Source organism: Rutidosis leptorrhynchoides, chromosome 5 (genome assembly GCF_046630445.1).
Source record: "Rutidosis leptorrhynchoides isolate AG116_Rl617_1_P2 chromosome 5, CSIRO_AGI_Rlap_v1, whole genome shotgun sequence".
NCBI lineage: Eukaryota > Viridiplantae > Streptophyta > Magnoliopsida > Asterales > Asteraceae > Rutidosis > Rutidosis leptorrhynchoides.
Window position 1 is genome coordinate 408,684,871 of NC_092337.1, and position 16,192 is coordinate 408,701,062.

The window sequence follows — 16,192 nt, forward strand, 5'->3', positions numbered from 1 at the left end:
TAAAATCCATTTATGGATTGAAGCAAGCATCTAGGAGCTGGAATCTCAAGTTTGATGAGAAAATTAAAGAGTTTGGTTTTTCTCAAAACGGAGATGAGCCCTGTGTTTATATTAGAGCTAGTGGGAGTAAAGTAGTCTTCTTGATCTTGTATGTTGATGACATACTACTTATTGGAAATGACATTCCAATTTTGCGAGATGTTAAGTCTTGGCTTGGAAAATGTTTTTCCATGAAGGATCTTGGGGAAGCTAAATATATTCTTGGAATCGGGATCTATAGAAATAGATCAAAAAGGCTTATTGGTTTGAGTCAAAGTACATACATTGATAAAATCTTGAGAAGATTTAGTATGCAGAACTCTAAGCGCGGAGCTTTGCCCGTGCAAAAGGGTGTAATCTTGAGCAAGACTCAAAGTCCTATCACACCTGATGAGATAAGATGAATGAAAGGTATCCCATATGCTTCGGCTATAGGATCCATCATGTATGTCATGTTATGTACTAGACCTGATGTCTCGTTAGCTTTGAGTTTGACGAGTCGTTATCAACAGAATACAGGTGAAGAACATTGGATGGCTGTTAAGAACATTCTTAAGTATTTGCGGAGAACTAAAGATATGTTCTTGGTTTACGGTGGTTTGGAAGAAGAGCTGAGTATTAAGTGCTATACAGATGCTAGTTTTCAAACTGATCGAGATGATTCTCGATACCAGTCAGGATATGTCTTTGTCATGAATGGCGGGACAGTTGATTGGAAGAGCTCGAAGCAGAGCACAGTTGCACAGCCTACAACGGAAGCAGAATACATTGCTGCCTCAGAAGCTGCACAGCAAGATGTTTGGATTCGAAAGTTTATTGATGAACTCGGAGTAGTTCCCAGCATTGAATCCCCTATGGAAATGTACTGTAATAATTCAAGTGCTATTATACTTGCGAAAGAATCACGTGTACGTAAGGGTAGCAGACACATTCTTTGAAAGTTTGACTACATTCAAGAAGTCGTTGAGAGGAATGATATTAGTATTCTTAAGGTTCATACAGATGATAATGTGGCTGACCTGTTCACGAAGCCCATGACACATAACAAGCATGATGATCATGCTAGTAGTATTGGACTTCGTTATGCTGCTGATCTTTTTAATTTGTAATTTAGTATTTGGATATTTTTGAACGTTAAGCAGTTTTATTCTAATGAATTGATATATTGATGGTATGATCGTTTTCATTTATATCACTGTGTTCTATATTAGCATGTTTAATCCATGAATAGTTGTTGATTATTCAAAATCTCCATAATCGGTCATGTTATGGGAATAACATGAATTAAGATTAATATGAAGTTTTGGTTATATTTATTGATGATAAATAGTTAACTTGTAGAGACCAAAATTCATATATATTCATTAATGATGAATAATGGAATGACTCATCCGAGATGTCACTACATGAATCGTTGTCAGTAGTGAATCTTTTTGTGATTATGTCTTTATGTCCTTGGACTTGAGATGCACGTTGGTTTCGATGTGTGGAGCATTGTACTTTGATATGGTTAAACGCTGTTCTGAATAAGGCTGTAATAAAGGTCATTATTGGGTATAATGTAAAACTCGTGAGAGACACGTGTATGCAAAATAGGATTTGTTCCTCCAAAATGTTTGGAGTTAGATAATTTTGAGCTCCTCGATGAATGAATAAGATATTTGTGTGGCCGCACTCAGATGTAATTAAGATGATACTTAATTAATTTGGTGATCTAATTCAGTTCTAAGATCGAGAAATAATTTTGTTAAACAAATGAGAACGACTGATGATCCATATCTCAAGTTTAACTAAGGTATCTGAAACAAAGTGATGAATGACATTTAACAGTTACTATAAGCAGTTTCGAGAAACTACCCTCACGTGAATTTAGGGACAGTGGCCTGTTGCTAGACGGTATCCATTGTTTGTATAGTTGCATGGTGTTGTACCATGCACAAGTGGGAGTCTGTAGGATTAATGTGCAAGGTACAACATATAACTATATGGCTAAATTCATTTGAGCCTTCGGGGTCACACATATATACACCTATTTAAAAAAAAAAAGTTAGTAAAGTGGGGGTTCGATTTGTATTTTAATAAAAGTTAGTGGGTTAAGTTTGTGAAATTTGAAAAAACTTTACGTATAAAGTGGGGGTTCGATTTGTATTTTAATAAAAGTTAGGGGGTTAAGTTTGTGAAAATTGAATATTGGTAAAAAAAAAAAGTTAGTAAAGTGGGGGTTCGATTTGTATTTTAATAAAAGTTAGGGGGTTAAGCTTGTGAAATTTTAGAAAAAATATACGTATAAAGTGGGGGGTTCGATTTGTATGTTATTGAAAGTTAAGGGGTTAAGTTTGGAAAAAGTGGAAAGATGAATAGTACTATTCATTTCCACTTTACCTTTTAGATATAGGTATATAATTAATTAATTAATTATTTGTATAATTAATTAATTAAACGTAAATGTTTGTTTACTTGTTGGCTAAGTACAAAAGACTTAGTTTTGGAAACAAATTCATATACGCGTTTTTTTTATCAAACCAAAAGGTCGGTTAACGTTTTAGTCACTAATATAAATATTGATTTTCGTCTTTTATGGATAGACATACGAAACAAAAGAAACCTAACTCATAAAATTGCTAATTGCTATTTACGTTATTTTTGGCCGCACGTATATCGAAAGCATCATTCTTTTAGTTTCCACGCATAATATTCATACGGAGTATATTATATTTATTATTAGTATAACTAGGTTATATTAATAATATATACTTGGGTTTGGACTGGCATCCATTGGCGTTGCTTGAAAGTGTAGTGGACTATCCAAAGAGACGATCATACTCTTTGATCGTAGGTTTCTCTCCATTCATCAGTTTCTTCAAGAAAGGTATATCGTTAACTCCACTTTTATTTTTATATTCATGACAATTATTATGGTGTAACTGGATCCTAGGGATAGATTTATCGTGTGTATGTTTTACTAAATAAGTGGTTATTTAAACTTGTAATTTTTGTTCATAAAATAGTAAAAGATTATTATTTTTATTATCCGCTGCGTTAATCGGGATTGTTAAAAGTACACACGATTTTCCATCAGAACTATTTACCCATTTCAAGTCAATCCAACTTGACCCTACCCATTTCACCCACCCAAAAAGTATTTATTGTGACCCAATCTGTTTTTTAACGTATACGAGTACTAAATATAATTGGCCGATTGGCCCATCAATCTATTTCTGTTACCTCTGGTTTAGAAAATACATAATAATACTTACATCGACCAAAATGTTGAATGGTTTCATTCATGAAGGTCCTACACTCTTCAACATTTGACACATCAGCAAACACGAAAAGAACATCAGGAGATCCGATTTCACGAGCTCTTTCAGCTACTTTCTCAAGCCGACTCTCTGATTCTTTTATCGCAATAACCGCTAGAGATGCACCTCGTTTTGCATACTCGTAAGCCATGAGCTGATTATTATATACACCATATTAATATTGATAGCTTTGATTCTTCTATTTAATAAATTCGATATAATAATTAATAATATAATACTCTACCCATCTCAAAATAACTGTTTCATTTGACTTGTCAAAGTTTTTTTGGTGAATTTTGATTTTAAATATCTTGGGTGATGCTATATAATATTTGATGAAATTTATATGAATGGATTCGGTTTTAGAATGCATTTTCATTGAAATAACTTTTAACAAATATTATATAACAAAAACAAAACATTTAAAGTCAAAGTTCTAGAGCAAATACTCAAAAGGTCAAAATGAGACAATAATTGTGGGACACGAGTATTGTTTAGGGGTTACATACCTCTCCGAGTCCAGATGAAGCACCAGTGATCAAAACAACTTTTCCAGACATGTTTTCGCTAGGTCGGTGTTGGGAAATTACGGTCTCAATAATTCTCACCACCCAGCCCAACAATAATAGTAAAGAAATAAGAACACTACACAACACAAGATTTAACGTGAAAACTCCAAAACAGGAGAAAAACCACCGGCTCCCAAATAGAGAAATACACTATATCACAAATTGTTACAATGATATAGACGACTCTCTTAAGCCAACTACACTCTCCAAAATATTTAACTAATACAACTCTTAAACAAGGGTAAGAAAGAAAGAAATAATCAAATACTTAAAGTGTATTGATTGATGCAAATTGGAATAAAGACTTGGCTCTCCTTTTATAATCAAGTCACCTACCTTCAACTTTTTCCTCCCACCTATGTAGGATAACATCCTTCACAAATACTATGCAACCATATCCAATTCTTCTAACCAAAACTATATCCAACAAATCTTCACCTTTTGGATAGAAGAAGATAACCATGCTTCCATATTGCAAGGATAACCGATGTAGACGCTTCCTCGATGACAACTTCAAGATCCTCACCTTCATGCCGTTGACATTATCTCCCAAGAGACAAAACTTGCATCTTCATCGAAAATTGTCTAAACCGACAATCATTGTCATCACAGACAGTCATAACTCTTAACAAGAATTATCATACTCCACCATTAAGAGTATAACACTTAGAATATCACATTCCAAGCATTTCACGTCGGCACATGTTATTGAACAACCAGCTGAAACTTTATGGTGCAACTTCCCTGTTTGGCTTTCCCGAAAGTCCCATCAGCTATAACATCAGTTTCCACCACACAACCTGCATCAACGCCAAACCATTGCCCATGTGTAATTGTGGAACCGCTAACGAACATCACTTTCCACGGTGGCGCGAACACACCATGAGGATGGTGTGACTTTAGAGGAATTCGTCACTCTCCGTAACAACGGAGACATCATTAGCGCCTTTAGAGCCATTTACCGAATTAGCTCCACCTGGACAATTAACCCTTACATGCCCAGTCTTCCCGCACCTCCAGCATACCAGATTCTTCCCAGAGTTTCTCTTTCGCCTATCCGAACACAACACTATCGTATCTCCTGACGACGAGACCCCGTTACCTTCCAGTCTTTTCTCCTCGGATAGGATCTTGCTAGTAACGTCTTCAAACTTCAGAGTTTTCTTCCCATACATCAAAATAGGTTTCATGTGTTCATAAGACGATGACAAAAATAATATCAACCTCAAAGGTTTATCTTCATCATCCACTTTAACTCTAATAGCTTCAAGTTCCGAAACAATACCATTCAAAATGCTCAGATGATCTGAAATCTTTGAACCCCCATCCATACGAAAAGTATGAAATTGTTCTTTAAGACACAACCGATTTGAGATGCCCTTACCCTAGTACAACTGCTCTAGTTTAACCCAAAGCTCCTTTGTCGTTGATAACCCGTGCACATTTGCAAGCACGTTCTTTGCAAGACACAAACGAATCGCACTTGCTGCCCTCAAATCCATATCATCCCATTCTTCTTCATCGAACTTACTGCTAGAATCACTGCCGGGAACAAAGGTGGGTTTACCTTTCAATGCCTTGTATAACTCAGACTGAATCAATACATCCTTGACTTGAAACTGCCATAAGACAAAATTGACCCTCCCATCAAATTTCTCTACATCAAACCTCATTGGACTGAACTTCGACATCGTATCCGTATCCTATAAACAACACTTTCTCTGATTTTGCTCACGTTTCGACTGGCCGACAGATGTAGTGGAGTGGCGCACAGTGTAGTGACCCGAACTTTTCCATGTTTATATATATTAATTGAGATTGATATTTACATGATTAAATGTTTCCAACATGTTAAGCAATCAAACTTGTTAAGACTTGATTAATTGAAATAGGTTTCATATAGACAATTGACCACCCCAGTTGACCGGTGATTCACGAACGTTAAAACTTGTAAAAACTATATGATGACATATATATGGTTATATATATAGTTAACATGATATTATGATAAGTAAACATATCATTAAGTATATTAACAATGAACTACATATGTAAAAACAAGACTACTAACTTAATGATTTTGAAACGAGACATATATGTAACGATTATCGTTGTAACGACATTTAATGTATATATATCATATTAAGAGATATTAGTACATCATAATATCATGATAATATAATAATTTAAAATCTCTTTTGATATTATAAACATTGGGTTAACAACATTTAACAAGATCGTTAACCTAAAGGTTTCAAAACAACATTTACATGTAACGACTAACGATGACTTAACGACTTAGTTAAAATGTATATACATGTAGTGTTTTAATATGTATTCATACACTTTTGAAAGACTTCAAGACACTTATCAAAATACTTCTACTTAACAAAAATGCTTACAATTACATCCTCGTTCAGTTTCATCAACAATTCTACTCGTATGCACCGGTATTCGTACTCGTACAATACACAGCTTTTAGATGTATGTACTATTGGTATATACACTCCAATGATCAGCTCTTAGCAGCCCATGTGAGTCACCTAACACATGTGGGAACCATCATTTGGCAACTAGCATGAAATATCTCATAAAATTACAAAAATATGAGTAATCATTCATGACTTATTTACATGAAAACAAAATTACATATCCTTTATATCTAATCCATACACCAACGACCAAAAACACCTACAAACACTTTCATTCTTCAATTTTCTTCATCTAATTGATCTCTCTCAAGTTCTATCTTCAAGTTCTAAGTGTTCTTCATAAATTCCAAAAGTTCTAGTTTCATAAAATCAAGAATACTTTCAAGTTTGCTAGCTCACTTCCAATCTTGTAAGGTGATCATCCAACCTCAAGAAATCTTTGTTTCTTACAGTAGGTTATCATTCTAATACAAGGTAATAATCATATTCAAACTTTGGTTCAATTTCTATAACTATAACAATCTTATTTCAAGTGATGATCTTACTTGAACTTGTTTTCGTGTCATGATTTTGCTTCAAGAACTTCGAGCCATCCAAGGATCCATTGAAGCTAGATCCATTTTTCTCTTTTCCAGTAGGTTTATCCAAGGAACTTAAGGTAGTAATGATGTTCATAACATCATTCGATTCATACATATAAAGCTATCTTATTCGAAGGTTTAAACTTGTAATCACTAGAACATAGTTTAGTTAATTCTAAACTTGTTCGCAAACAAAAGTTAATCCTTCTAACTTGACTTTTAAAATCAACTAAACACATGTTCTATATCTATATGATATGCTAACTTAATGATTTAAAACCTGGAAACACGAAAAACACCGTAAAACCGGATTTACGCCGTCGTAGTAACACCGCGGGCTGTTTTGGGTTAGTTAATTAAAAACTATGATAAACTTTGATTTAAAAGTTGTTATTCTGAGAAAATGATTTTTATTATGAACATGAAACTATATCCAAAAATTATGGTTAAACTCAAAGTGGAAGTATGTTTTCTAAAATGGTCATCTAGACGTCGTTCTTTCGACTGAAATGACTACCTTTACAAAAATGACTTGTAACTTATTTTTCCGACTATAAACCTATACTTTTCTGTTTAGATTCATAAAATAGAGTTCAATATGAAACCATAGCAATTTGATTCACTCAAAACGGATTTAAAATGAAGAAGTTATGGGTAAAACAAGATTGGATAATTTTTCTCATTTTAGCTACGTGAAAATTGGTAACAAATCTATTCCAACCATAACTTAATCAACTTGTATTGTATATTATGTAATCTTGAGATACCATAGACACGTATCCAATGTTTCGACCTATCATGTCGACACATCTATATATATTTCGGAACAACCATAGACACTCTATATGTGAATGTTGGAGTTAGCTATACAGGGTTGATGTTGATTCCAAATTATATATAGTTTGAGTTGTGATCAATACTGAGATACGTATACACTGGGTCATGGATTGACTCAAGATAATATTTATCGATTTATTTCTGTACATCTAACTGTGGACAACTAGTTGTAGGTTACTAACGAGGACAGCTGACTTAATAAACTTAAAACATCAAAATATATTAAAAGTGTTGTAAATATATTTTGAACATACTTTGATATATATGTATATATTGTTATAGGTTCGTGAATCAACCAGTGGCCAAGTCTTACTTCCCGACGAAGTAAAAATTTGTGAAAGTGAGTTATAGTCCCACTTTTAAAATCTAATATTTTTGGGATGAGAATACATGCAGGTTTTATAAATGATTTACAAAATAGACACAAGTACGTGAAACTACATTCTATGGTTGAATTATCGAAATCGAATATGCCCCTTTTTATTAAGTCTGGTAATCTAAGAATTAGGGAACAGACACCCTAATTGACGCGAATCCTAAAGATAGATCTATCGGGCCTAACAAGCCCCATCCAAAGTACCGGATGCTTTAGTACTTCAAAATTTATATCATATCTGAAGGGTGTCCCGGAATGATGGGGATATTCTTATATATGCATCTTGTTAATGTCGGTTACCAGGTGTTCACCATATGAATGATTTTTATCTCTATGTATGGGATGTGTATTGAAATATGAAATCTTGTGGTCTATTATTATGATTTGATATATATAGGTTAAACCTATAACTCACCAACATTTTTGTTGACGTTTTAAGCATGTTTATTCTCAGGTGATTATTAAGAGCTTCCGCTGTCGCATACTTAAATAAGGACGAGATTTGGAGTCCATGCTTGTATGATATTGTGTAAAAACTGCATTCAAGAAACTTATTTTGTTGTAACATATTTGTATTGTAAACCATTATGTAATGGTCGTGTGTAAACAGGATATTTTAGATTATCATATTTGATAATCTACGTAAAGCTTTTTAAACCTTTATTGATGAAATAAAGGTTATGGTTTGTTTTAAAATGAATGCAGTCTTTGAAAAACGTCTCATATAGAGGTCAAAACCTCGCAACGAAATCAATTAATATGGAACGTTTTTAATCAATAAGAACGGGACATTTCAGTTGGTATCCGAGCGTTGGTCTTAGAGAACCAGAATTTTGCATTAGTGTGTCTTATCGAGTTTGTTAGGATGCATTAGTGAGTCTGGACTTCGACCGTGTTTACTTGAAAAATGATTGCTTAACAAATTTTGTTGGAAACTATATATTTTTAACATGTGAATATTATGTGATATATTAATCTCTTAACGCGTTTGATATTATGTGATAGATGTCTACCTCTAGAACAAGTCCCATTGACTCACCTAATAATAATGAAGAGTCAAATGTAAATTGGAATGATTCGTGGACTGATTCACAAGTTCCCGAAGAGGAACCGGAAGAAGAGTCGGAACCGGAAGAAGAATCGGAACCGGAAGAAGAATCGGAACCGGATGAAGAAATAGAACCGGTGGGGGAAATAATAAAACGGTTAAGTAAAAGAAAATCCTCAACCAACCGACCAAGCTTAATTATGGTCAATGGTGTTTCCGCCAAGGAAGCAAAATATTGGGAGGATTACCAATTCTCCGATGAATCGAATTCCGACGAGAATTCCGATGATGTTATAGAAATTACCTCAACTGAATTTAAAAAGGCAAAAGAAAATAATAAGGGAAAGGGCATAAAAATAGAGAAATCTAATTCCAACCCCGATGAACTTTATATGTATCGTCAACCCCCGAAGTCCTTAAGTTGTAACAATGACCCGGGAACCTCTATACCATCAGGTTTTTCTAAACCTATGTGGAAAACGACGGCTCGTATTAGGGGAACATCATATATCCCTAGAAACTTGGCAAAACGAACCAAAACCGAAGAAGAAACAAGCGAGTCGGAATAAGATAGTTGTATTCGTGTGGTGTAATATATGTAATATAGTGTGCTTATGCTTTATGATATATGTAAAAATTGCTTGTATTAATAAGTATTTTTTTTTATGAATCTAACTCTTGTCTATTTTACAGTATAAAAACACAAAATGGATAGACAACCCAATATTTTAAGAGACCTACCCGGAGACATGATTGATGAAATCTTGTCTAGAGTCGGTCAGAATTCTTAAGCACAACTATTTAAGGCGAGATCAGTTTGTAAGACATTCGAAGAACGTTCCAAGAATGCCTTGGTTTATAAAAGGCTTTCGTTCGAAAGATGGGGGATATCACATTGGGAAATCCATAAGTTACGATGTGTTTACTTTGACGCATATATTGCGGGGAACCCAAATGCTATTTTACGCAATGGGTTAAGAAATTATTTTGACTCAATATATCCGAATATTGGACTTCGTGATTTAGAAAAAGCGGCTAACATGCAACATAAAGAAGCATGTTATGCTTACGGATTAGTAATGTTCGCTTCTCACCAAAGTGAGAACAAGAACATCGGGCTACAACTATTAAACAAAACGTTCCCACAAGTGACGGAGTCGGTAATTGGGGTAAGAAATGAGGTTTTTAGATTGTTACGGGACTGTTGGAAATTACGTAACCCTCGTCCCTTTGACGACGTTACAACACGCTATCTTATCAACGGCCATAACGGTTATGTTCCACAAGACCAAGGATGGGAAGTAATCCTAGTAAAACCAGAATGCATGACTTGTTTCTGGACGTATGAATTACCTGTCTTTATTGCCTTTGCTGAACGACTTGTGTACTAGCTATAATTATCTTCACAACCATCTTGTATCAAATTTATTGTGTGCTATATTTCATGCTATATGTAAAATAAGCGGTATTGTAAGTTTGTAAAATATTGTGTAAAAGTTTGAACGCGAAATATTATTATAATCAGTTTTTCATATAGAATTGTAGTAGTTGAATTGTATATTAGCTACTAAGTATGAACTTAACGGGTAGGTACTACCCGAATTTAAACTTATAAAACGCTAATATGAAGAAAAAGCTTTTATAAATGAGTTCATATTATGCTACGAAATATTATTAACTACTCTTAATATTCTCTATGATTAACTTGTTCCATTTGACTATTTTGAAGGAAATGGCACCGACTACTCGACACACCGTGAATATGAATGAAGAGGAATTCCGTACTTTTCTAGCTTCAAACATAGCCGCAGTACAGGCTGCGCTACATACCAACAATAACCTTGGATCTGGCAGTACAGGAAATCGTGTAGGATGCACCTATAAAGAATTCACTGCCGGCAAACCTTTGGAATTTGATGGAACCGAAGGACCGATCGGATTGAAACGGTGGACCGAGAAGGTCGAATCGGTGTTTGCTATAAGTAAGTGTACTGAAGAGGACAAAGTGAAGTACGCTACGCATACCTTCACAGGTTCTGCGTTAACATGGTGGAATACCTATCTAGAGCAAGTGGGACAAGATGATGCTTACGCACTACCGTGGTCAGCATTCAAGCACTTGATGAACGAGAAGTACCGTCCCAGAACCGAGGTCAATAAGCTCAAGACAGAACTTAGAGGGTTACGAACCCAAGGATTTGATATTACCACGTACGAAAGACGATTCACAGAATTGTGCCTATTGTGTCCGGGAGCATTCGAAGATGAGGAAGAGAAGATCGACGCGTTTGTGAAAGGATTACCGGAAAGAATCCAAGAAGATATAAGTTCACACGAGCCCGCCTCCATACATCATGCATGTAGAATGGCTCACAAACTAGTGAACCAGATTGAAGAAAGAATTAAAGAACAGACTGCTGAAGAGGCCAATGTGAAGCAAGTCAAAAGAAAGTGGGAGGAAAACGGTGATAAGAATCACCAATACAACAACAACAACAATTACAACAATAATCGCAACAATTATCCCAACAATCGCAACATCAATCGCAACTACAACAAACGGCCCAACAACAACAACAACAACAACAACAACAACAGCAACTACAAGAATCATCCCAACAACAATAATAACCGCAACAACAATAACAATCAGAAGCAGCTATGCCAAAGGTGTGAAAAGTATCACTCGGGGTTCTGCACCAAATTTTGCAACAAGTGTAAAAGAAATGGTCATAGCGCGGCGAAGTGTGAGGCCTACGGACCAGGGGTTAATAGAACGAAAGGAACAAATGGTGTCGGAACGAGTAATGGCGGAGCAAGTAGTGTCGGAGCAAGTTATGCCAATGTAGTTTGTTATAAATGTGGAAAACCGGGCCACATTATTGAAAATTGTCCGAACCAGGAGAACACGAATGGATAAGGCCACGGAAGAGTTTTCAATATTAATGCGGCAGAGGCACAGGAAGACCCGGAGCTTGTTACGGGTACGTTTCTTATTGACAATAAATCTGCTTACGTTTTATTTGATTCGGGTGCGGATAGAAGCTATATGAGTAGAGATTTTTGTGCTAAATTAAGTTGTCCATTGACGCCTTTGGATAGTAAATTTTTACTCGAATTAGCAAATGGTAAATTAATTTCAGCAGATAATATATGTCGGAATCGAGAAATTAAACTGGTTAGCAAAACATTTAAGATTGATTTGATACCAGTAGAGTTAGGGAGTTTTGATGTCATAATCGGTATGGACTGGTTGAAAGAAGTGAAAGCAGAGATCGTTTATTACAAAAATGCAATTCGCATTATACGAGAAAAAGGAAAACCCTTAATGGTGTACGGAGAAAAGGGCAACACGAAGCTACATCTTATTAGTAATTTGAAGGCACAAAAACTAATAAGAAAAGGTTGCTATGCTGTTCTAGCACACGTCGAGAAAGTACAAACTGAAGAAAAGAGCATCAATGATGTTCCCATTGCAAAAGAATTTCCCGATGTATTTCCGAAAGAATTACCGGGATTACCCCCACATCGATCCGTTGAATTTCAAATAGATCTTGTACCAGGAGCTGCACCAATAGCTCGTGCTCCTTACAGACTCGCACCCAGCGAGATGAAAGAACTGCAAAGCCAATTACAAGAACTTTTAGAGCGTGGTTTCATTCGACTAAGCACATCACCATGGGGAGCTCCTGTTTTGTTTGTCAAGAAGAAAGATGGTACATTCAGGTTGTGTATCGACTACCGAGAGTTGAACAAACTTACCATCAAGAACCGCTACCCACTACCGAGAATCGACGACTTATTTGATCAACTACAAGGTTCGTCTGTTTATTCAAAGATTGACTTACGTTCCGGGTATCATCAAATGCGGGTGAAAGAAGATGATATTCCAAAGACTGCTTTCAGAACACGTTACGGTCATTACGAGTTTATGGTCATGCCATTTGGTTTAACTAATGCACCAGCTGTGTTCATGGACCTTATGAACCGAGTGTGTGGACCATACCTTGACAAGTTTGTCATTGTTTTCATTGATGACATACTTATTTACTCAAAGAATGACCAAGAACACGGTGAACATTTGAGAAAGGTGGTAGAAGTATTGAGGAAGGAAGAATTGTACGCTAAGTTTTCAAAGTGTGCATTTTGGTTGGAAGAAGTTCAATTTCTCGGTCACATAGTGAACAAAGAAGGTATTAAGGTGGATCCGGCAAAGATAGAAACTGTTGAAAAGTGGGAAACCCCGAAAACTCCGAAACACATACGCCAGTTTTTAAGACTAGCTGGTTACTACAGAAGGTTCATCCAAGACTTTTCCAGAATAGCAAAACCCTTGACTGCATTAACGCATAAAGGGAAGAAATTTGAATGGAATGATGAACAAGAGAAAGCGTTTCAGTTATTGAAGAAAAAGCTAACTACGGCACCTATATTGTCATTGCCTGAAGGGAATGATGATTTTGTGATTTATTGTGACGCATCAAAGCAAGGTCTCGGTTGTGTATTAATGCAACGAATGAAGGTGATTGCTTATGCGTCTAGACAATTGAAGATTTACGAACAAAATTATACGACGCATGATTTGGAATTAGGCGCGGTTGTTTTTACATTAAAGACTTGGAGGCACTACTTATATGGGGTCAAAAGTATTATATATACCGACCACAAAAGTCTTCAACACATATTTAATCAGAAACAACTGAATATGAGGCAGCGTAGGTGGATTGAATTATTGAATGATTACGACTTTGAGATTCGTTACCACCCGGGGAAGGCAAATGTGGTAGCCGATGCCTTGAGCAGGAAGGACAGAGAACCTATTCGAGTAAAATCTATGAATATAATGATTCATAATAACCTTACTACTCAAATAAAGGAGGCGCAACAAGGAGTTTTAAAAGAGGGAAATTTAAAGGATGAAATACCCAAAGGATCGGAGAAGCATCTTAATATTCAGGAAGACGGAAACAGTTGGGATCGACATCTACCATTAGCAGAATTTTCCTACAACAACAGCTACCATTCAAGCATTGAGATGGCGCCGTTTGAAGCACTTTATGGTAGAAAGTGCAGGTCTCCGATTTGTTGGAGTGAAGTGGGGGATAGACAGATTACGGGTCCGGAGATTATACAAGAAACTACCGAGAAGATCATCCAAATTCAACAACGGTTGAAAACCGCCCAAAGTCGACAAAAGAGCTACGCTGACATTAAAAGAAAAGATATAGAAATTGAAATTGGAGAGATGGTCATGCTTAAAGTTGCACCTTGGAAAGGCGTTGTTCGATTTGGTAAACGAGGGAAATTAAATCCAAGGTATATTGGACCATTCAAGATTATTGATCTTGTCGGACCAGTAGCTTACCGACTTGAGTTACCTCAACAACTCGCGGCTGTACATAACACTTTCCACGTCTCGAATTTGAAGAAATGTTTTGCTAAAGAAGATCTCACTATTCCGTTAGATGAAATCCAAATCAACGAAAAACTTCAATTCATCGAAGAACCCGTCGAAATAATAGATCGTGAGGTTAAAAGACTTAAGCAAAATAAGATACCAATTGTTAAGGTTCGATGGAATGCTCGTAGAGGACCCGAGTTCACCTAGGAGCGTGAAGATCAGATGAAGAAGAAATACCCGCATCTATTTCCAGAAGATTCGTCAACACCTTCAACAGCTTAAAATTTCGGGACGAAATTTATTTAACGGGTAGGTACTGTAGTGACCCGAACTTTTCCATGTTTATATATATTAATTGAGATTGATATTTACATGATTAAATGTTTCCAACATGTTAAGCAATCAAACTTGTTAAGACTTGATTAATTGAAATAGGTTTCATATTGACAATTGACCACCCCAGTTGACCGGTGATTCACGAACGTTAAAACTTGTAAAAACTATATGATGAAATATATATGGTTATATATATAGTTAACATGATATTATGATAAGTAAACATATCATTAAGTATATTAACAATGAACTACATATGTAAAAACAAGACTACTAACTTAATGATTTTGAAACGAGACATATATGTAACGATTATCGTTGTAACGACATTTAATGTATATATATCATATTAAGAGATATTAGTACATCATAATATCATGATAATATAATAATTTAAAATCTCTTTTGATATTATAAACATTGGGTTAACAACATTTAACAAGATCGTTAACCTAAAGGTTTCAAAACAACATTTACATGTAACGACTAACGATGACTTAACGACTCAGTTAAAATGTATATACATGTAGTGTTTTAATATGTATTCATACACTTTTGAAAGAATTCAAGACACTTATCAAAATACTTCTACTTAACAAAAATGCTTACAATTACATCCTCGTTCAGTTTCATCAACAATTCTACTCGTATGCACCCGTATTCGTACTCGTACAATACACAGCTTTTAGATGTATGTACTATTGGTATATACACTCCAATGATCAGCTCTTAGCAGCCCATGTGAGTCACCTAACACATGTGGGAACCATCATTTGGCAACTAGCATGAAATATCTCATAAAATTACAAAAATATGAGTAATCATTCATGACTTATTTACATGAAAACAAAATTACATATCCTTTATATCTAATCCATACACCAACGACCAAAAACACCTACAAACACTTTCATTCTTCAATTTTCTTCATCTAATTGATCTCTCTCAAGTTCTATCTTCAAGTTCTAAGTGTTCTTCATAAATTCCAAAAGTTCTAGTTTCATAAAATCAAGAATACTTTCAAGTTTGCTAGCTCACTTCCAATCTTGTAAGGTGATCATCCAACCTCAAGAAATCTTTGTTTCTTATAGTAGGTTATCATTCTAATACAAGGTAATAATCATATTCAAACTTTGGTTCAATTTCTATAACTATAACAATCTTATTTCAAGTGATGATCTTACTTGAACTTGTTTTCGTGTCATGATTTTGCTTCAAGAACTTCGAGCCATCCAAGGATCCATTGAAGCTAGATCCATTTTTCTCTTTTA

At 35.3% G+C, this 16,192-nt stretch overlaps 1 pseudogene; it reads right to left on the reverse strand.

Moving 5' to 3' along the window:
• LOC139849914 (11-beta-hydroxysteroid dehydrogenase-like 4A) overlaps window positions 1–16,192 on the reverse strand; it is a 44,511-nt pseudogene that overhangs the window by 25,592 nt on the left and 2,727 nt on the right.